This window comes from Podarcis raffonei, chromosome 9 (assembly GCF_027172205.1).
Source record: "Podarcis raffonei isolate rPodRaf1 chromosome 9, rPodRaf1.pri, whole genome shotgun sequence".
Lineage (NCBI taxonomy): Eukaryota > Metazoa > Chordata > Lepidosauria > Squamata > Lacertidae > Podarcis > Podarcis raffonei.
In genome coordinates, this window is record NC_070610.1 from 41869018 (window position 1) to 41892125 (window position 23108).

The following is a 23108-nucleotide window of genomic DNA, read 5'->3' on the forward strand; positions in this document are numbered from 1 at the left end:
TCTCTCCTTCATTTTTCACTTTTGTAAACAACTTTGAAGCGTTAGAACAATGAGTCTGTGTCTTAGAATAGAATGCATACCAACAACCAAATCTGCAAGTGTGTTTGGATAAATACAGGCCATTAAAATACTGAAATGATCTCAGATTGAGCAGCAATATTCAAAAGACACTGTCATCTGACAAAATTGTGTCAACTTTTTATGAGCAAATCTTGTTGATGCCTTCCAGCAAATTGTCACAGAGCTCAGGCCCTATTTGATAATTTCTACAATGCGGGTGGCGCTGTAGGTTAAACCACAGAGCTAGGACTTGCCGATCAGAAGGTCGGAGGTTCAAATCCCCGCAATGGGGTGAGCCCCCATTGCTCGGTCCCAGCTCTTGCCAACCTAGCAGTCTGAAAGCACATCAAAGTGCAAGTAGATAAATAGGTACCACTCTGGCGGGAAGGTAAACGGCGTTTCTGTGCGCTGCTCTGGTTTGCCAGAAGTGGCTTAGTCATGCTGGACACATGACCTGGAAGCTGTACACCAGCTCCCTCGGCCAATAAAGCGAGATGAGCGCCGCAACCCCAGAGTCGGCCACGACTGGACCTAATGGTCAGGGGTCCCTTTGCCTTTTCAATTAATAACTACACACAATCAACACAACTTGGCTGGATTCCCAGTCAGTGCAAAGTGGCTAAGAAAGTTTTGGCTAAGGCAGTTAGAGATTCATGTTAAGAATTCAGAAGATTCAGAATTCAGAAGAATCCATGGAAAATTTGATCACAAGAGTGCTCAAAAACAAAAAAGTTGAATATACGAAAACTCAGTGTCAGGAACTGGGAAGAGAGGGGACAGCTTTCAACTACACTTTAGCCATCCTGGCTGCAAGTACAAAATATGTGATCAAAATATACAGTAAGTGCTCTAGAATGAGCTTCTGGATTGTAACATCTCTCAACAGGGCCAACATCTCTTCCATGCTGTCTAAATTAATGTTAAACAACATCAGATTCAAAATACCACTTGGATCTACAAGGAACAGGAATTTTCTGGAAGAGGCAGGAAGCGTTAAGTTTCAAACTGACTGATTACTAAATACTTAGAAGTCGTACAAGGACATGTTTCTCAAGACTACATTATTTTTACTGACAGCATACGTTTACCATTTAAAATGAAATGTTGCTTACAGCACAAGCATATTCAGTTTCATAACAAGTGACATTTTTGAAAAGTTTCAGTTTCAATTTCTTTTAACAGCTGTCATCCATAAGGAGCAGGAATAGACAGAACACCAAGTAGGAGTTCATCTGATGATACTTTTGTGAATCTGGAATAAGGAAATTATCAACAGCCTAGCACTTCTTCATCTGCTCTTCTCATATTCCCATGTAGAAGAGTAACATCTGATCCAGCCAAACATTTTCATCTGTATCTAGGATATCATGCACAGATCAAAGCAGCATTCAACCAGCAGCAGGTTGTTTCATAAATGTCAAAAGGAGAGCACAGAGCCTCATTGTATATTACTGCATATAGTAGCATGAGCCATTGAACTAGATATCAGATTATAATTGAAAACTGCTGATCTGTGTATTCTAAAAACAAAACAAACAACACATACTACAAATTTCAATCAAGAATTCTCTCTGACAGGAAAAGCATATGGACATCTGACTCACTAAATCAACTTCATCAGAAGACTTTACAGCCAAATTCCTTTATATAATAGATTTTTCTCTTTGCTATGTACAGAATAATCTGTTCTACTTCATAGCTTTTACAGCACGTCTGCAAATATTCCCATAATCCTTGGACAATTTAATCTAGTGTGCAGATGGTTTAAATCTCACCAATCTAACTGCTTTGCTTTTGGAAAACAAAATATATTGTCCTGTGCCAGTAGTATAGCAGAAGCACATATTGAGCTATCCAATGCATAATTTTATAGCCCTGTTCCACAGCCAGTTTTTGTTGTCATCTATATCATTTAGCAGCAAGCTCTGAGACACTGCCTGTATAATGCAAACAGTAGGGTCCAAATTTCAACAATTATTCTGTATATCTCAGTAAAGGCCTTAAATGTTAGGGGGGGGGGAGGATTTCATTTTTAGAAATAATTCTTAGAATTTATATTTGTCTATTTAATTAATTTCTAAAGCAGCCTTCAATAAATACAGTGGTACCTTGGTTCTCAAACTTAATCCGTTCCAGAAGTCCGTTCCAAAACCAAAGTGTTCCAAAACCAAGGCACACTTTCCCATAGAAAGTAATGCTAAATGGATTAATCTGTTCCAAACTTTTTTAAAAAACCCTAAAACAGCAATTTAACATGAATTTTACTATCTAATGAGACAATCGATCCATAAAATGAAAGCAATAAACAATGTACTGTAGTCACACAATCAACCAATCAGTAGCTGAACTGGGTTCCACACAGTAACAAAAACAAAACAAAACAAACCACAGAAGCAAAAACGCAAAATAAATTGCAAAAACAGAGACCTGAGTGTAACACTCAAAACAGAAGAGTGGCACTCAAAATGGAAATGTGGCACTCAAATCAGAAGCGTAACACTCAAAACAGAGCATGTTCGGGTTCCAAAAAAACCTAGCAAACCACAACACTTACTTCTGGGTTTGAGGGGTGCTTGGGTTCCAAGTTGTTTGAGAACCAAGGTACCACTGTAATTCCAGAGCCCTAACACAGGCTGCTCTATGCAAGCATAGTCAACACTGGGTCTAAATAGGGGTTAATAAGAAAATAAAAAATAAAATATAGCAGACTGAGTACTGTAAATAAACGTACTGTATATTCAAGACCAGAGATATACTTGTATTCAGCAATGCTTGGGCAGAGCAAGGGGCCGTGACCAAGCACAGGTAAGACTGTAAAGTCTACGTCATTGGTCACAGCCCTGGAGAAGAACAGGAGAAGAAGAGCGGCCGCATCTGACATTCATTTGACAAGGATGCGGTGCGCCCCAGGTACCAGCACACAGAAGCGGGCAGGTTCTTACCCAGTACAGCACAGACAACACAGAGGCGGCCAGCGTGCAGGAGAAAAGAAGAACCGCTTTCGGGCCGCTCATCCCATCTCCCCTGCCGCTGCCCACCTCTGCCGCTCGCAAAAGCAGGCATAGGAGCCGTGTTTGGGAGAGGCACAGCGCAGCGCCTCTCCCATCCACAGCTCCTGTGCCTGCCCTTGCGAGAGGTGGGTGGCGCCGTTGGGACCAGCGGTGAGAAAGGGCTGCTTTCGGGCCGCTCATCCCTCTGCCGCTCACAAGCGCAGGCACGAGCCGTGGTTGGCAGAGCAGAGGGCAGTGCCTCTCTGAATCCAGCCAGCCCTTTCTAGCCACTGGTCCCGCCACCGCCGCCTCTCGCACCATAGGCAGTCTGGGGGCAGGGGGGGAGAGAGAAGCACACACACACACACACACACACACACACACACACAGTCCGGCCACCCACGCAGTCTGGGGGACGGTCAACCGGCCCCCTCCCAAAAAAGTTTGCTGACCCTGGGTAAGTGGGACCCTCACTCGAATATAAGCCGAGGGGGTCTTTTTCGGCATAAAAAAATGTGCTGGAAAAGTCGGCTTATACACGAGTATATACAGTAATGACTTTTACAATTTAGATACTCCATTGCATCGCAGAGCCTTTATGCTAGCTCATCTAAATGCATTCATCTGTTTCGTTCAGAAGGTTTCAAAAAAATCCTCTTCCAGAACAGATTCTGCTCCTGTAATAAGAAAACACCAGATACAATACATCACATAATTTTGGATTGCCCTCTTCTCGACACCTTCACAGAAATCTCCTAGTGACTCCTTTACAGCTTAAAATATCGATTCACAAAGAATCTGTAATCCAATATTTGTTGAGGGATGATACTCCTGAAACTACCAAGATTGTTTCAGGGTATTTAAAGCTAAAGCTAAAGTTGCCTGATTTATTCAATGGTGGCTATCTAGTGTTTGGATTATCAATGTATTTGGATGACTTTCTATGATTTTATTGTTTAAACTTATGCCAGTAAAGGCCAATAACAACATATGATAAATCTTTAATCCTTTTCTATATTGGTCCTGTGTTTGTAAGTAGCTTGAGCATCACCCATGAGCCTTAAAGGATTTGCATACATACATTTATGATTCAGATGGTGAGCCATTAACAGCAATATGCCCAAAAGAGATTGATTGGGAAAACAGTAATCATCATTAGTTACCTCTGCCTTACATCATTCGCCTTCCAATTCCTATGCAAACACTAAACTGTTTATTCCTTGGTCCTTCTTTAAAATTCTGGGTCTGTACAGTATGTTGGTTTTCCTTCCTTAGACAATACCCAACTTGCAAATCAGAGAAATGGAACAAGTCATAAGAACAGTGAAAGAAAAAGATATGGCATGTTTATCCATCATATATATCATATTTGATGGATAGTTATTTGACAGTATTTCTCCACAGAAAATAATAACAGACCCATTAAATGATATTCTCAGCTCAGGATCCAAAACACTGCTTATTGCTCAGAAATTAATTGGTTATAGTTCCCATTCCATTTCTCTCTGCAGAATAAAACAGAGGACTTGAAGAGATGCAGGGATACTACTGAAACATAGAAACACCAGCATGCAGAATGCTCCAAAAATACATGCAATCTGGAATATTTAACTACTTATATTCTCATGTATTGTTTCAGTATCTTGCAACAGACAAAATTGAAAACCAAAGTACAGGCACCCTTCATTCCCACCCTCAAAATATTGGAGTGCTTGCCTTTGGCTTCAGCTAACAATTCTACCGTACTATGCACCATTAAAATGCAAAGAGCACTCTCTTGTTAATTTTTCACTTCAGGAAACCGCAGCTCTTCTTTGAGAATTCATTTAGCCGAAGCTCTTAGAACAGGCTCTCTTTAATTATATCAATTCATCTTTCATTTCTACCAGATATACAGCGTTCATTTGCAACTCAATTTATAAAAGAATTTGACCTTAAAAAACACAAACGAAAGAAAAGGCTTTCTGGCCCATATATCCTCCTACCTGACCCAATGCCTAAATTGATCACTCATTAATCAAGTTTCTTTTAAGGTAAAAATCTGCCTATGAAATCCATAATTGCAGATCTGTAGCTCCCTACAGCAAATACATTTGCTATAGTATAATCAGGAAAAATATAACTTTGTAGTAGCCAAAAACATTAGCTTCAAATTGACACACAATCCACACTTTTCCATTTTCAAGGTAAGCCAAATAAAAAATATACCAGAAACTTGAATGAGACAAAATTATCATTATTGTGATGCCACAGATATATATAGCATAAAGATGCCCGGCTTGAAGATAAATTAATTTTTAAAATGGCATAGAAGGAAGGAGCAAATTAACTACACATCAAGTCTACAAGTCTACCCATTCATCTCAATTTTTCCCATGTGTGAGTCACAAACATAAGGCATATCTCATAAACATACATTTCCATGTACAGGTTTTTATCAACATGCTTTGCATAAAAACTGGGAAGGTATCTGTTTCCAAAACAATATTACCTAGATTCTAGAACAATCTTGCCCAACTTTTGGTCTAAGACAGATGGAAGGTACTAACTCCTATCAGACCCAGCCAGAACAGCCCAAAACAGCTGGAATGTACCAATTTGGGAAAGGCTGATTTAGAAGTTGTATGAGAAGCATGACTGATTAGGTTGTTGGCTATTCTGGCAACTTCGCCATTTCACATAAATTCCACCAATTACATTTGTAAGCAATTGGAAAGGCAAATGCCTTCCATGCCACTAGAAAATAATGGTGCAGCTACATAGCTTTGTGTTATGCCAACAGGCCTAACTAAACTGAAATCTCATACAAAGCATCATGTGGCCTCATGCCAAGATCATCCAAGCAACAAAATCTGGATTTGGTTTTGCACATGGGTTAGAAGCCCTCATTCGACCTTGCATATGTGCTTTCTTTATTTACTCCACCAATCCTTACATCTAAATCAAGGTAGGGAAAAAATTGATTTGCATTAAAAACAAGTTAAATGCACTGGTTTTTTTAAAAAAATTAACAACACTGTTCCGGGGACACTTAAATCTGCATGCAACCAAATACCTATTTCTTTATATTAATATAGAAAGGGAAATCATGTACGCCTTGTCAATGTTTGTAAACAAGAATGAATGGCCTATGAAATAAAAGAACTTTGGTTTGCTTTATCGGGTCAAAAACAAGACACAACTTTTTAAAATCAACGTGGCATAGTTTTACTACATATGAAACATCGATAGAACATGATTACAAGAGTCCAACAGCACATAGAAACTTGTGAATGATATATTTGTTTAAAAACTGAAAGGACTTAAAAGTTTACTATAATAAATTGATACTTGGGTGGTGATGGAATGGTTGAATGTTAATTGCTGTTCTTTGTATTAATAAGTAAAAATAATAATATTGGGCGGGGGGAGCTATGTGTCTGCACATTTCCTCCTCTCTTTCCTTGCCCATTTTAGTAGAAGGTAGGCAGAAAGAGTCATGTTCTCTTTAGCTCTGTACGTGCATAATGAAAATTACCTCTCATTACTGGACAGAAAAGATAGATAGGTCTCAACATGTGCATACTCCTTCCTTCAAACAGTCAGCTTTGGTGTTGATATTCTGGCTTGTTAAACCAGTTTTCCATTATATCCAAACCAGAAAAATATGGTTAAACCCCTGCTTCATTGTTCTCTGATGTCCCACAAGAACAGCCAGAAAGGCATCGAAGGACTTGCTTCTGGTTATATATACACAGAGAGACGCCTTCATTATATATTTTTAGGCGCCAGGAGACAACCTTCCTTTCAGGCCTTTGACTAATTAATATTCCACAGCCTTTTAAACGTGTCTGTGGGAAGGGAGGGGTCATTGTTTTGCTACATATTTTGTTTTAATTCTTTACTTGTTTTTATCCTGTATTTTTTCTGTGAACTGCCCTGAAATCTTATTATGAAGGGCAGTATATAAATACAGTGGTACCTCGGGTTAAGTACTTAATTTGTTCTGGAGGTCCATACTTAACCTGAAACTGTTCTTAACCTGAAGCACCACTTTAGCTAATGGGGCCTCCTGCTGCTGCCGCGCTGCCGGAGCACGATTTCTGTTCTCATCCTGAAGCAAAGTTCTTAACCTGAAGCACTATTTCTGGGTTAGCAGAGTATGTAACCTGAAGCGCATGTAACCTGAAGTGTATGTAACCTGAGGTACCACTGTAATAAATAATAATAATAATAGGAACAGATGAAGAACAGACTACAACTCAGTATCCTAAGAGCTACTCCCCATTAAAAGAAATACAACACATTGCATTCAACCTGCTTTTGCTTGCCATTTTCAGCAAACAGGAAATGGAAAAGCCACATGTGCAATTTAGTGGCATGGCTTTTCCAAGCAGGAACTGAAGCACTGAACAACTTACGATGCCGGTCCAATCTTTAAATAGATAGGATGTGTACCTGTAATAGCTGTGGCAGCACAAGACAGATAGGAAAGGAGGCCATGATAGTTTATCTTGTCCTTTCTTAACAAGAAAGTCAAGGCACCATACATGGGGTTCCCATTTTATCTCACAGCAACTTTCTGAAGTACATTAGGCTGACAGATAGCAACACGCCCAAGGCGACAGACACAATGAGCTTCTTGGGGAAGTGGGAATTTGAACATTAATTTCCACACTCAGGCCAAATATTCTAGCTACTTGCACTTGCAGAGTACCTGTTTTCTACTTCTTCGCTCACCAGGGAAGTAATTGCTATCAGAGACAAACAGCAGTGACGTAATGCATACAATTTTCCACTGAAAATTTGCTAAAACATATAATCTCCAGTGCTTTATTCTGCTGCAGAATTTTCTTTTCATACATTCATTAATAGCAATGACTAAATGAATGTCAGTTGCAAATACAATATTAGCCAAGCTTGGCAGTTTCAAAGTTGTAATTAATATTTTTTAGGTGATTAATCCTAACCAGTATGTGAGTTGCATATCATGCAGAGTTCTTTGGTTGCTAAACATTTATTAGTATGTCAACAGTTTTCAGTAGCTGAGGGTTTTTTCTTCTTCATCGTAAACAATGTAAAGGAAGTAAACGCTAATGTCTTTAAATATTTATAAGCAGTCTTCTAGTAAAAAGATTCTACCTAACACCACATTAAGGATGTTTTTAACTTTCCCTCACTCAAATATTTCAGGTTGAGTATCTGTAGTGTACTGGGGGGAAAAATTAACATGAGGTTCCCAAACTGTGGTCCACGAGCTTCTTTCAGGTGGTCCATGGTGTGTCTGTGAATTTGTGGCTGACAATGTGAGACAGAGCATCCAATGCATTCAATATTCATATTGATTTTATTGTATTTCACTGCTTATAAGAAATAAAAATTTCTTATATTGTATTATACCATTTGAGTTTTGTGGAATACAAATTATGTATTGTATTTTATTGTATTGAGAGCCAGTGTGGTGTAGTGGTTAAGTCACGTAATCTGGGAAACCGGGTTCGCGTCTCCGCTCCTCCACATGCAGCTGCTGGGTGACCTTGGGCTAGTCACACTTCTCTGAAGTCTCTCAGCCCCACTCACCTCACAGAGTGTTTGTTGTGGGGGAGGAAGGGAAAGGAGATTGTTAGCCGCTTTGAGACTCCTGAAGGGGAGTGAAAGGCGGGATATCAAATCCAAACTCTTCTTCTTCTTCTTCTTGTATTGCAGTTTATAATTTAAATCGTAATACCATAAAAGAAATAAAAGAAGCTAAAATCATACAGCACCTAGCACAGAGCGATACAATTGCTACCATCATTCAGTGGTTTGCTAAAATCCTTAGCAATTTTCCAGTGGCCTGTGCAGAGGAAAGTTTGGGAACCATTGCTCTAGGGCATGAGAAAATTTTCCAGCAAAAGCTGTAATTTTTCATTCCAAATTACACTACCCATACTAACCTACTTTAAATAGTAATACTTTCCACAAAACATTTCAATTCCCCCCCTCCAGAAAACCCACCTATAGAGCTCAGTAGCAAATTGCATGGCAATATTTTAATTAGACAGATTTGTCCTCTTCTATTGCGTAGGTGGGTGGGATTTTTTTTTAAAAAAAAAACTCTGCTGAAGCACAAATGAGCTCTCACTGAGCAAAGCAAACAAAGATTTGTGGATGTTTCTTAGCATCTTCATGTTCATACTGGTTCATGTTCCTAACTTGTCAGCAGAGCCGGATTTAGGTTTGATGAGGCCCTAAGCTACTTAAAGTAATGGGGCCCTTTATATGTCCAGCTGTCCTTTGTCAACAACAAATTGTCACTGTTTAGGAACGCTTTGGTTTGGGAACAGACTTCCAGAACAGATTAAGATTGAGAACCAAGGTACCACTGTATATAGAAATGAGCAAACCAGTGATATTTTAGGGAGCAGGCTAGCAGGCGGGGCCCATTACTTACATCATGGGAGCCTACTCAACACAAAACACTCTTGCTGTATATAGGTTTTATTTTACTTTTTATCTTATATTTTGGAAATGTACATCCAGGTGTGTTTTTTCTTTAATTTTTTGGGGGCCCCCAAGAGAGTAGGGCCCTAAGCTATAGCTTCTTTAGCTTATACCAGGGGTCTGCAACTTTTAAGACAAAAAGAGCCACTTGGACCCGTTTCCGAAGAAAAAAAACTGGGAGCCGCAAAACTCGTCATTATAAAAATAACTTTTTTGTCACTTTTTGTTATTTCTTTGTTTGACCCCTCAGAATTACTCCTCCTCATAGAAATAAACGTTAAATTAACAAGTTGCCTTTTTGTGTGTGTGTGTTCTTCACTTCCCTTCAAAACAGTGACCAGCGTACATGCCCCCTTTCAATGCAGTGACCAGCGTACATGCCCCTTACAATGTAGCGGGTGGGCGGGTGGGAAGGTGACGTTGGGACAGTGCATGACTAACGCACACACCGCCCCCATGCAACGTCACAGCTAGTACAGCGCCCGCCACAGTGGGGAGTGTTGAGGCGCACAATGCGCCTCCTCCCCTCGCTAGTATCCGCCCCGGAGCCGCAGCAAAGGTGTAAAAGAGCCACATGCAGCTCCGGAGCCGCGGGTTGCTGACCCCTGGCTTATACGTGAATCTGAAACTACTTGTCAGCATGGTGGGAAACTCCAGGTTCAGCAGGAATCACCTAGACAACTCTAGTCATTAAGACAGCATCAGGTCCCTCAAAGCCATAACATGCCCCTACATTACACCTCCTTGCCAACTAGCTGTAAAAATCAGATTTCTTTCTCTGTACTGGCCACACTTCCTTTTTTTTTACGCACTCTGTTATAATTATTTTAATCTTTCAGTCCCCATCCAGTAAGTTGGTACCTGTTCAATAGCTATCAAACATCAAAGGATGTAAATGCTTATGAAGCACATGTCTTAATCAACCTATACAAAAGCACCTAGAGGTTACTTTGATTACTCAGTGCAATCACTCTAATTCAGTAAGAATGATTACAACATTACAGCCGACATCAAGTTTGGGCTATTATCTTTGGAGGCTGTCTCAAGAACCAACCTACAATGTTGTAAACAAATATTCTAACCAACATCTATTACAGTAAGTTACAGTTTTGTCCTAAACTTATCTTATGCTCTAGCTTCTGGGGGGTGGAAAATCAGCTTTCGTTACTGCACAGAAAAGCTAGAAAGACGGCTCCATACGCACAGATTCAGGTTACCAAAGATTTATAATTTTTGAAGCATGTGTTGATCTGTTTCATTTTTAAAAGAGCTTTGCAGCAAAAGTCATGTTCCAATATAACTTTTCATCTACAGGATATATTGAAGTTGCCATTCCAACCACACATACCAAAAACAGTTTCTAGAAACTGTTGGAAAAGATTCTAGAAAATCGAATTCAGATCATAACAAGGCAGCCATTTTTATTTTTAAAAGAAAAATGTAGTTATACATTTACAATGAAAATCTGCCTAAACTCTTTGGTCACATTCTGAAGGCAATCTTATTTCACACACAGCATTGTACGTACACTGAATAACAGAACTGGTTTTTCTTGAACTTTCTAAGCAAAAACTGAAACTAGACTGGAACCGATATTCACTTCCCCTATTGGCTATTCTATTGCAGGATTCTATCGGCAGGCCACACTTCTTGATATATATTTGTGTCTGCACGTATTATTAATTTAGTCCACAGTTCCCTTCACAGACAAGCTGCTATGCCTTTGCTTGGATGAACCACAGAAGCAGGATGATATCTCCCCTTATTTCTCCTGAGCAAGAAACCACTTTTATTAAAGGAAGGCTTGACTACAGTCTTCTTCAAGCTCCGGGGAGGGTCTCCTCACAAGCCGGAGGCACAGCGGGGCTTTGCTGAGGCTGTTCAGCAAACAACACTTTATGACAAATTTATGTGGCTGGATGGAAGGCAAAAGATCTATACTAGTTATGTTACTTTTATAACAAAAATACACCACTATTAGACCAAGAAATGTGGACTAAACTAGGAAACTTACAAATCTCTTGGCTGCTACTCCATCAAATCCACACTTTGGGGGGGGGGCCCTAACCTAATTACCAGTAAGGCAGCCACAAGATTACTAGCCCATTTGAAAGATTTGTAATATGGACAAGGCCAAGGCCTAGGTATAATACAGTGGTACCTTGGGTTACAGCTGCTTCAGGTTACAGACGCTTCAGGTTACAGACTCCGCTAACCCAGAAATAGTACCTCGGGTTAAGAACTTTGCTTCAGGATGAGAACAGAAATCGTGCTCTGGCAGCACGGCGGCAGCGGGAGGCCCCATTAGCTAAAGTGGTGCTTCAGGTTAAGAATAGTTTCAGGTTAAGAACGGACCTCCAGAACGAATTAAGTTGTTAACCCAAGGTACCACTGTATTCGCAACCTATAAAATTATACTCAGTGCGTAAGAGAGTTCACTCAACCCTATTATACATCAACAGGAATGAGGTTTTGGCTACGAACATGACCCAGATCAATGGAACAGACTTTGGACAAAAAAAAACCCTTCAGCAATAGAAAATTAACCCTAACACTCATATATAGGTGGTACCCCTAGGAAGCTAGCCATGATCCATCTGGGTGCCTCACCACATTGCTGAAAGGGCTGCCCCAGACCCAGCAAACATCTCCACATGTGGCAGGAATGTACAAAACTCAAGCCTTTCTGGAAGTCATAATTCCAGGAAATTAATAAAATAATCAAACAATTGGAAGTCAAACCAGAATTAGCTTTATCAAATATATTTCAAGACAACAACCTAGATTTACATAGTGTAGAATTAATAAGCCATATATTACAAGCAGTGTGACACACCATAAGCAGACACTGGAAAGACCTTTCTGGCACAACAATAAACCATTGGTACAAAACAGTTTAGGAAACAACATTCCTTGAGAGATCAACAAATAAACTATGGTGGACACATGGATGGATCAAGAAAGGTGGCTTTACTCCAGTGTGGTTTAATTTTATAATGTGTGCCAGTATTCCAAAAAAAGGAACAATCCCCCCATTAGCATTTGGCTCAATCTGATTGATCTAAATTTAAATTTAAATTATTATCTTCATTTGAACCATACGTTTTAGATATTACTACAAATTTATTGTGCTATTTTTGTGCTATACAAACGACATGAGAAGATTTGGTCTGTTTATTTGCATCATTTATTACTCATATGATCCTTGCTCATAAAACCCAATAAAAAGGTTATTCAAAAATAAAGGCTATATCTACACAGAATCACATAGTCATTTTAATTTAGCACATTAGCAACCCAAGTCTAAAAGCACTCCACTATGACCTTCTGAAAAATCAAAGGCTTCTGACTTTAGGCCAAATGACTTAACAATTGTAAATGTCTCATGAGACAAGAGGTGAGAAAGGAGGAACTTGAAATTGGATCCAAGCCAAAGGTCAGGAATGTACTTATTTCCTCTTTGCTGCACACTTATCCTGGCAGCATATAGGGAAGCACTGCTTTTTTTTATCCAATGTCAGAGCAGCAGCTTTTTGACACAATGCACATTATCTTTGATAATAGTTTTGAAATAACATTTTTGGTTCACTTTGCCTGGTGACACTTTCCACATTGTTGCAAATGAAGGATTTTAACAGGTATGTAAAAAAGCAGCTCAATTATTATAACTAGAGGCATTAATCAATTCCCTCACCATTATCCTTCTCCAGAAAACCAAGCGTACGTGACTTCACAACTTTAGGTGCTGTATATTTGAAGTTACACACACTTGGGTGACTTCCAGTGCTGTCAGACTGCTTGCAGAATGGAAGGAGAAACTCAAGGTTGCGGGGGGGGGGGGAGAAGCAGCGAATTTCACAGCATCCACCAGTGTGATGCTGGATATTGCCCAATGGAATAAAGCCACTGTTTTCTATGTACAATCATCATGAGAGATGCCAAGTCACCAACTGAATCAAATCCAGCATGCTGCCTTACTGTGTATTAGCTTCATTATGCTCCTATCATAAATTAAAATTTGACTTAATATGAGTAACTTTACAGTTTTTGTCCATCAGCTCAGTGGGAAGAATATTTTGTACATCATAACCACTTATTCATATATACCGGCAGCGACCATTTTGTGTGGGGATTCTGTTCCTGGCGCACGCACATATTAGCGGAGTGCATTACACCCCTTTAGACGTCAGCAGAGCACCCAAAAGCCGGTTACGCCCCCATTCGTCCCTCTTCCAGGTCCAAAAGGACCCACACATTGGTGGACGCACCTAAAATGGCCACCACTTGTACTTTAATACAGTCCTGTGAGACATAAGCCATATAAATTCACAAATCAGGGAGTCCTATTTCTTTAATGTCGCATTTATAATAAAACATTGTACTAATTTAATACATGATATTGTGCTAAGTGAACAGTGTACAAACTGACATATGCTATGATGTCATATATTTAACTCAATAAATTTAGATTAGTGTTAACTCATTAAAAAAACCCTTTTAGAACCATTTACTGGTTATGAATAGTAGGCTACATTCTCACAAGTTTATGTAAGCACTGATAAGTGATGCATACATAATATAATTACACTAGTCTTGTACAGTATTAAATTACATTTTAATCACTTTCCCCTCAATACCCATTTGATACAAAGAAATCACAATTTCAATTGAGGAAAGGCTGAATTTTACGGCTATGGATTCAACCAGTGAAGTTCCAAACTATTTCTAAATGTATCAAAACAATAAACTATTTTTTTATATACTGTAGGTAACATGCAAATATTCTTCATAACTTTCACATGACTATCTAAATTTCTAGAAGTATCCAAAATTCACCTTGTTTAGTTACAAAGGGATTTCAACCCTGTAAATGCAGTATATAGAAATTTACTTGGCAGTCAGTCCCTTAGGGCTTCTGTCTGTGTTGACACACACAGGAATGCACTGTAAATATTTCATATTTTAAAGAGCCAAACCTCTGAACATATATTTATCACTTCCGTAAGCATCTTAAGACTTTGTATTGACAGTTAACATACCACAAACTCAAATAATTAAGGCGTGTTTTAAAGTGCCTTCCCTGTGTGCTGTGTACTAAAATGAAACTTGGTGGAATGACTCAGAATATTGCTAGCTGGAAATTCTGCATGTCTCTATCTTCATTAAATGAGTCAGTAATCGTCCAGTCCCCTCTTGTATGTGGGATACGTATAACTGGCTATTTAGATGGTATGCTTGTCTAGTATTCCAGCTGCAGCGCTGAGACACAACTGACAAATCTCTATAAATCATATTTAATAAGCAACATCTCAAGTGAACTTTTGTTGTTGTTTTCACAGACTTCTCCACATTTTTAAGCTAGGCAGGAGGATGTGTGCAATAGCAGAAACGGTAAGTAAAACATTTCACTGCATACACAGAGAGAGCTGAAATGTGTTCAGCTGTGTACAGAACAGAAGTACAGGCATAATCTTGGAGATACTGTGGGTTCAAGTTCCAGACCATCACAATATCGCAAAATGCAAGTCACACACATTTTCTGGTTTCCCAGTACATATAAAAGTTATGTTTATACTACACTGTAGTCTATTAAGTGCGCAATAACATCATGTACTTTTAATGCTAAAAAAATGTGAACCATCATCTAAGCCTTCAGCAAGTTGTAATCTTCTGGCTGATGGAGGGTATTGCCTTGATGTTGGTAGCTGCTGACTGATCAGACACCTGCATCCTCATAAGGAGCAGCTGGGCAGGCTCCTGTAGCCTCGTCTCCAATCCACCACCAGCACCAGCAGCTCCTCCAGTGCTTCAATTTGTAAAAAAAAAAAGTACTATCTATGATGCGCAATAAAACTATGCACAATAAAGTGAGGTATGCCACTATATTTATCTCATGAGCCAAGTTGTGCATATATGGACCAAGTGTACTATCAGTTCTGTTTTATTAAGTAAATTCACTTTTTTAACAAAAATCCCTGTTAAGGCACAAACCTTAATGTTATTAGCAGCCAAATATCATCAACACTTGATAGCTGTGTATAATGAGAGGTTGTTGTTTAGGTCCAGTAACTGCATGTGGTAGTATTCCCATTAGGCCTGAAGTAATTACAAGAAATTTAAGTGAGAACAGAGGTTAAACAACCTTATACCCTCATGTTTATTCTTCATAACAAGGCAGAAATCAAGCTGTTGCTGTGTTTTATTTGCCCTGTGGTGTAAAAATATATACAGTCTTCACAAAACTTACATCTTGCACCTACTAAAGACAGAATTTTAAAAGATATTGGGTGGAAAGTGTTGAATGTATAACTAATATCAGTATACTGAACAATTCTGAGATTCATATTTTAAATGTACAGTGGTACCTTGGTTCCTGAACGTACGGTAATCCGTTCCAGAAGTCCGTTAGACTTCCGAAATGTTTGAAAACCAAGGTGCGGCTTCCAATCGGCTGCAAGAGCTTCCTGCACTCAAGTGGAAGCTGCGTTGGACGTTTGGCTTCTGAAAAACATTTGAAAACCGGAACACTTACTTTCGGGTTTTCAGTGTTCAGGAGCCAATTTGTTCATAACTAAGCCGTTTGAGAACCAGGTTTCCACTGTATTCAGCTGAAAACCTTTCTACAGTCAAGTATGTGTCATCTTTATTCACCTATATTTTAGCAGATGACAATGCAATTCCCCAGTTGTATCAGATGGAGAAGGATAGGTCTGTCTTACTCCAGACAGTAAGAGTTCCTTTGCAATTCCCCATTTTAAATGATAATGTATTAATGTCAATATTATGCTTCCTAAAACTTTGGAAATATAATATAACAACAACAACGCACTCTAAAGGATCAAGCATCTTAGCAGGGTCATAAGATTGCTCTACTGGGATAAAATTATACACACACACATTCTGGAGTAAATCCTACTGAAGTCAATAAGACCTGCTTCTACCTAGTAAAGGTAAAGGGACCCCTAACCATTAGGTCCAGTCGTGACCGACTCTGGGGTTGCGGCGCTCATCTCGCTTTATTGGCCAAGGGAGCTGGCGTACAGCTTCCGAGTCATGTGGCCAGCATGACTAGGCCGCTTCTGGCGAACTAGAGCAGCGCATGGGAATGCCGTTTACCTTCCCGCCGGAGCGGTACCTATTTATCTACTTGCACTTTGAAGTGCTTTCGAACTGCTAGGTTGGCAGGAGCAGGGACCGAGCAACGGGAGCTCACCCCGTTGCGGGGATTCGAACCGCCGACCTTCTGATTGGCAAGTCCTAGGCTCTGTGGTTTAACCCACAGCGCCAGCCGCGTCCTTACCTAAGGACCCACTTCTACGTAAACATGCACAAAATCAGAATCCAAGCCCCCGCATCCCAAAAAAGAGAAGTCTCATGGTATTAGTGGCATTATTTATCATTCACTCCTCACATTATATTTAACAATTATTTGACCTTTATACTGCCCAACAGTTTTGAAAAAGCATAGCAGACTATTAATCTATATTTCTGTGGGTTATTATTATTTTAATGGTTTGGAGTAAATCCTATTAATCTTGTTGGCAAAAATTCCCCAGAGTGCTTTCTCGAAGGGCTTTGAAACGAGAAAGAACTTTGTACTGACTAAAAGCAAACTAGTTATAAAACCCAGCATTTTGTTTCATGAGATCTTCACCCACCTCTGCAAATCTAATTTAAGGCAAGGAAACACAAGGGGGGGGGGAGGAAAGGGGAAATGCCAACTGTCTTGTGTTGAAGCACAATACCTCATGTGCTTTCTCCCATTTACAGATTGAAAGCTAATATAATATAATATAATATAATATAATATAATATAATATAATATAATATAATATAATATAATACAATACAGTGGTGCCCCGCAAGACAAACGCCTCGCAAGACGGAAAACCCGCTAGACGAAAGGGTTTTCCGTTTTGGAGGCGCTTCGCAAAACGAATTTCCCTATGGGCTTGCTTCGCAAGAAGAAAAAACTCCATTTTAAAAGCCCCCAGGACAGCGGAGACTTCTCCGCTGTCCCGGGCGATCTGAAAATGCTGGCGGGCGGGAGCGAAGGCTTCACTGCCGCCCGCCAGCATTTTAAAAGCCCCCGGGACAACGGAGAAGTCTCCGCTGTCCTGGGGGCTTTTAAAATGCTGGCAGTCGGGAGGAAAGCCCTCCTGTACCCGGAGCTTGCGGGGTGGGAGGTGGGGAGAAGGGCTTTTCTTCCCACCGCCAGCCTTCAGAACAGCCTTCTGAAGGCTGGCGGTGGGAAGAAAAGCCCTTGTGTCCCCCCCCCCAGCCTTCAGAAGAGGTCGGGGGACAGACTGTCCCCGGACCTGGTCTGAAGGCGGTTTCCATAGGAACGCATTGATTGATTTTCAATGCATTCCTATGGGAAACGGTGCTTCGCAAGACGAAAAACTCGCAAGAAGAAAAAACTTGCGGAACGAATTAATTTCGTCTTGCGAGGCACCATTGTATAATATAATATAATATAATATAATATAATATAATATAATATAATATAATATAATATAATATAATATAATATAATATAATACAATACAATATAATATTTATACCTAGTCCATCTGGCTGGGTTTCCACAGCCACTCTGGGTGGCTTTCCGTCAAAATGGCTGCTTTTCTCTTATATTACACCCTTGGGGAATGGTCAAAACTCAGCGCTAAAGGGGATCTGCCTTACATGCAGAAGGTCCTGGGCACAATTCTCACATCTCCAGGTAGTGTTAGGATAGACTGCCTGAAACCCTAGAAAGCTGTTGCTAGTCAGCGTATAGAACACTGAACTAGGCTGTCAAACCAATAATCTGACTCTGCATAAAGTAGCTAAATATGTTCCACACTGATGTTAGTAACTCAGACATATAAACTAATCACCAAACGGCACCTTAAACCTAGGTTATGGTCACTACAATGGAATGCCTAGGCATTAGGGGTTTTTTGCAATAACATTTTATTATTATTATTACTACTACTACTACTATTCATTTCATTTCTATACCATTTATATTTTAAAGAAAAATTTCAAAGTAGTTTACAACACATTAAAACATCAAATAAAAAATTCAGAATAAAACAAATTCTGGAAAATTTTGCTTTCCCCATTTTATGCTTTCCCCATTTATTTGCCTACTTAATTTATATAGCTGCCCCATAGCAGAAGTTCTCTAGGAACCCAGTGTGGTATAGTCGTGATGAGTATCAGACTAGGACCTGAGAGACCAGGGTTCATATCCCCATTCAAGTCATGAAGCTCATTGGGTGACCTTGGGCCAAGCACAGCCTCTTAACTTACCTCACAAGGTCATGGTAGGGATTAACTATGGGGGTGGGGATGAACCATGCACTCGTTGGAAAAAAAGGTAGGATATAAATGCAATACATAAACTCTTCTGTTTACCTGCTTAAGAAAGCTAAAGGGAACAGCCACATGGAGATGTCAGTTGTCAAACTGGCATCCAGAGATCTTCATGTTGTTGCAACTAGACCAGCACAAGTTGCAAAACGCACCTGGCGAATTTCTAACACTGAGCACAGCACATTATAATTGCTACAATAGGCAGAAAAACCATTAAGTGGTCTACCAAAACCCTCAGCAACTTTCAAGAGGCCCAATGGTGGGGAAAATTGGGAACCACTGTCCTTTGAGAGTGTTAATCAATGTGCAGATGAGGATAATCCAGTAGACACTGTGTACTTAGACTACAAGTGCCATCATCCCTGACCCATTTCCATGCCGGCTGGGGCTGATGAGACTTGCAGCCCAACATCAGAGGGACCAAAAGTTCTCCATCCCTGGGCCTATATCAAATAAGAATGGCTTCTAGGTAGCCAAGTAAGAAAAAAACTAGTCTTAGCAGCTTGAGTAATAAAGCGGGAGAGCTGCTGGGATGCTCTGCTGTTCAACGCGCCTTCCATCAGCAGAGGGGTACTAATTGGCTACAACCCCAAGATTCCAGAAGCACAGTTTTAGAGGATGTTATTTGCATCCTGGCTTTGGGCCAATCTATTTTCACATCCCAACCATTTTGAAAGACAACTCTGTAGAGAAAATGCTATCCCTATGCAGCTGTTGCTACACAATTATAATACCACTATGCAAACTTCAGATAATACTGCAGTGAGTATGAATGGTGGCAAACTGTGACAGTTACTCACTGCATTTGCCACAATACAAAGGTAACATAAGATAGCCTCATAACAAGCTGGAAATTTTCCTTTGAACCATTAATCATTTCTGACTAAAAGAAGACTCCATCAAGGAACAGGAGATACATTAAAGAGGTTTTCCATAAGCAGTTGGAACTGCACAATAGTCCTATTCTTGGTAGGTATCATGGCATGCGAAGCAAGAACATATTATTATTTAGGCTGTGATCATGGTCATCGTTCAGTCGTCTTAGTCATGCTCAACTCTCTGTGAACCCATGAACCAGAGCATGCCTTGGAATTTCTTCTCAAAGCTTCTTCTTTTGACCATGGAGTGTTCATGGCAAAATACTGGAGTGAGTTGCCAGTTCCTTCTCCATTAGGCTGTGATACAAAGCAGCAAATTCCATTTAACTCAGTGGTGCTTACTTTCAATACACTATTCTTAAAGGTAAAGGGACCCCTGACTATTAGGTCCAGTCGTGACCGACTCTGGAGTCACGGCACTCATCTCACTTTACTGGCCGAGGGAGCCGGCATACAGCTTCCGGGTCATGTGGCCAGCATGACTAAGCCGCTTCTGGTGAACCAGAGCAGCGCACGGGAACGCCGTTTACCCTACACTATTCTTAGGATCAAGGAATTAAGCTTGAAATTTCTGTAGCTTTCTTCACATTCCTGATAACATGTCATGGCAGGCAGTTTGGGAAAACAGTCAAAAGTTCAGTAGTTAAATCGAAGGGAAAGGAGAACTGCCAAAAACACACACCCAGAATTACATTGTATGAAAACTGCTTTTCCCTAAACTGGACAGTAACTTTGGCCTTTTCAACTTACCCAACTTTACTGTGACCCGTACTGAATCACACCAGACAGGTTAAGATTTAACAAGCGAAGTTGCTCACAATGATAAATCTGGAATGCTGCCCATCTGCAAGGCCATGTTCAGTTGCTGAGTCATATACATTTATTTCCTTTATATTTCACCATGTAAAGGTTTTGCAAAAGATGGTGTGTGTTGCCATTACAAGTAAGTTTGTCCAAGGCCTCTGCACTCAGGGCTTTTCAAATGCAGGTTACACACCCCATAGACAACAGACAACCATTTTCCTCACTGAGCCACAATTCCAGAGTAGTGTAACTCTGGGAACTGTAGTTCTGTAACATGAATATGGGTCTCTCCTAACAACTCTTACAAACTACACTCCCCAAGATTCTTTGGGGGGAGCCATGACAGCTATAGTGGCAACACAAAAACAGGCCTTTTCTGTGGTGTCTCCCCATTTGTGGACTGCTCTCCCCAGGGAGGCTCACCTGGCGCTTTTATTACATATTTTTAGGTGCCAGGTGAAAATGATCCTCTACAACCAGGTCTTTGGTGGATTAAACAATCTATGGCTTTGGAAATGTGTTTGTAGGTTGGTTTTTGTTGTTGTTGTTGTTGTTGTTATGTTCTGCATCTTGTGGGAGTTTTTTGGGGGTGGATTATGTTGTAAACCGCCCTGCAATCTTCAGATGAAGGGCCATATACAACTTTAATAAATAATTATAATAATATAGTGCTTGAAATATATAGTACAGAAAGAGCCTGACAGTGATCATTAAAGTAACGCAAAGGTCCCCAAAAGGAGTGTGGAATGGGTGGAATGTCAAGCTGGCTGCCTCCTGAACCAGTCATATGATTGCTTTGTCAGGTAGCCAGCTGCAGTAATGTACCCAACTGACATTTTTGGCATATTGCTCCTGCAAGGGAATTCAGATCACAACTGGAAGTTCCAAGAGGAAGCCTTAGGGGTTTCTACATAGTAAATATTGAGGATTGGAGTGGAAGTCCTCAGAAAGCACAGGCAAGACAATGGGTGATGAAAACGGTAAGGACAGTGGCTGGCGCAGAAGAAGTAACTCTGAAATATAAATACCTCTGCACAAGCATAGCAAAGTTTTTACTTTTCAAGATAGTCCTGTTATTGAAAAAAATAAGACACTTAAGACTGGAAGCCCCAGCCATATGAAGTACTGCAAAGAACCAGCAACACATAATCAAACTGCGCTTGCAAAAAAGACAGAATCTAAGAAGTTATAATAGCAAGTTATGAGAAAGCAAGGCAATCAGAACAGCACAGTAGGTATTTGTGCTTTCAACAACTTAGATTGACCTTGTTTGACACGGCACTAAACCATGTCGTAGTGCTACATGAATGAGCTGTAGGAAACCTCAGGCTCATAGTCTCACCCATCCCTCAACAAGCATGCTTTAGACTGGCCTACATGTCAAATACTAGAAAGTCCTGAAACCTTGTCACAAGGTTTTCTGCATCAAGTAATGATCTCAGATTTACTGTGATAACAACACAAGAATGTCCTGGGAAATCATTAAATCTAGATAACGATAATGCATTCAAAGGCTCAGTTATCATTATTTGAAAGCCAGATGGCAGAATAAAGGGACAATTTTAAAAGCTGTGGCTATTCAATGCAACTGGTTCATGACCTTTAATATTCCTATTAATTAAATGCATGACCGTTTAGGAACAAGTTTACAAATACTAAGCTCTTGAAAATATATATATTTTTAGACAGAAAGTAGACAACAACATCTAAACACAATCACGTGTCAATTAGTGGAGAACAACATCACTTATGGATGCCATTATTACTAGTTTCCTTAATCAATCAAGCATGCACCAAGGCACTGGAAACAAGTGATCAGTAAACAACTTCAAGTCAAACAACATTCTACCAGCCAAGAATTGTGATCTGCCAAGTGCTTCACAACTTGCCTTTCTGTACTATAGTTTCAAATAGACAGCAAAAACAGGTGTTTTGTCAAGACTCTGATAAACCACCCTACATGGCTGACTGCTTAGGTCACAGACTTCACACAGGCCAGCCAGTCTGTGTCAAATCAGACTACAGGTAACTCTTCCCACCCCCCAGTTTCACAAAATTAAAGAAAGCAGTTAAGCAAGCCTATGTTCATCAATACATTTTTTAAAAGGCATACTGTGGTTTTAGAAGCTCATTTGCTGAAACAGCTTTTCTATGCCTTCTTCACCCCCACAGTTATGTGCCTAGAATAATAAAGTGACTTAGCTCACATGATTTCCAAAAAACTTATTTAACTATTGTTCCCCTTATCTCTAATCTCCAGTCATACAATATACCCAAAGAAAGAAATTAACAATCAATTTTATCAAAATAAATCATAGTGTCATGTACATGTTTACTCATAACCAAGGCCAACTCTGATAGCTATGAATCAGGTTACAGCCTAAACATGTAAGGACCCTTCACTCACTCACAAACTTTCTTTTCACCCAGCCAAAGTTATTTGATGGTAAAGATGCTTAAGCTTGTGCCTTAAGATTCATTAGGCATCGAACTGCTTAAAGTAAAACTTCAAGCTTATTTTAAATGTTGTAATGAAGAACTTGACTAAAAT

The 23108-nt window shown here is 39.9% G+C and overlaps 1 protein-coding gene across 3 annotated transcripts in view; it reads right to left on the reverse strand.

The window, feature by feature from the left end:
• The window catches only part of FHIP1A (FHF complex subunit HOOK interacting protein 1A), a 120057-nt gene that overhangs the window by 62500 nt on the left and 34449 nt on the right, over positions 1-23108 (reverse strand). Inside the window, exon 1 of one of the 3 annotated variants that reach the window (XM_053403133.1) lies at positions 4214-4369. The exons of the other annotated variants lie outside the window; for them this stretch is intronic. The gene's annotated coding sequence lies outside the window, so the exon portion shown is untranslated. Of the gene's footprint in view, positions 1-4213; positions 4370-23108 lie in introns of those variants that run through there. 3 annotated transcript variants of the gene reach the window in all.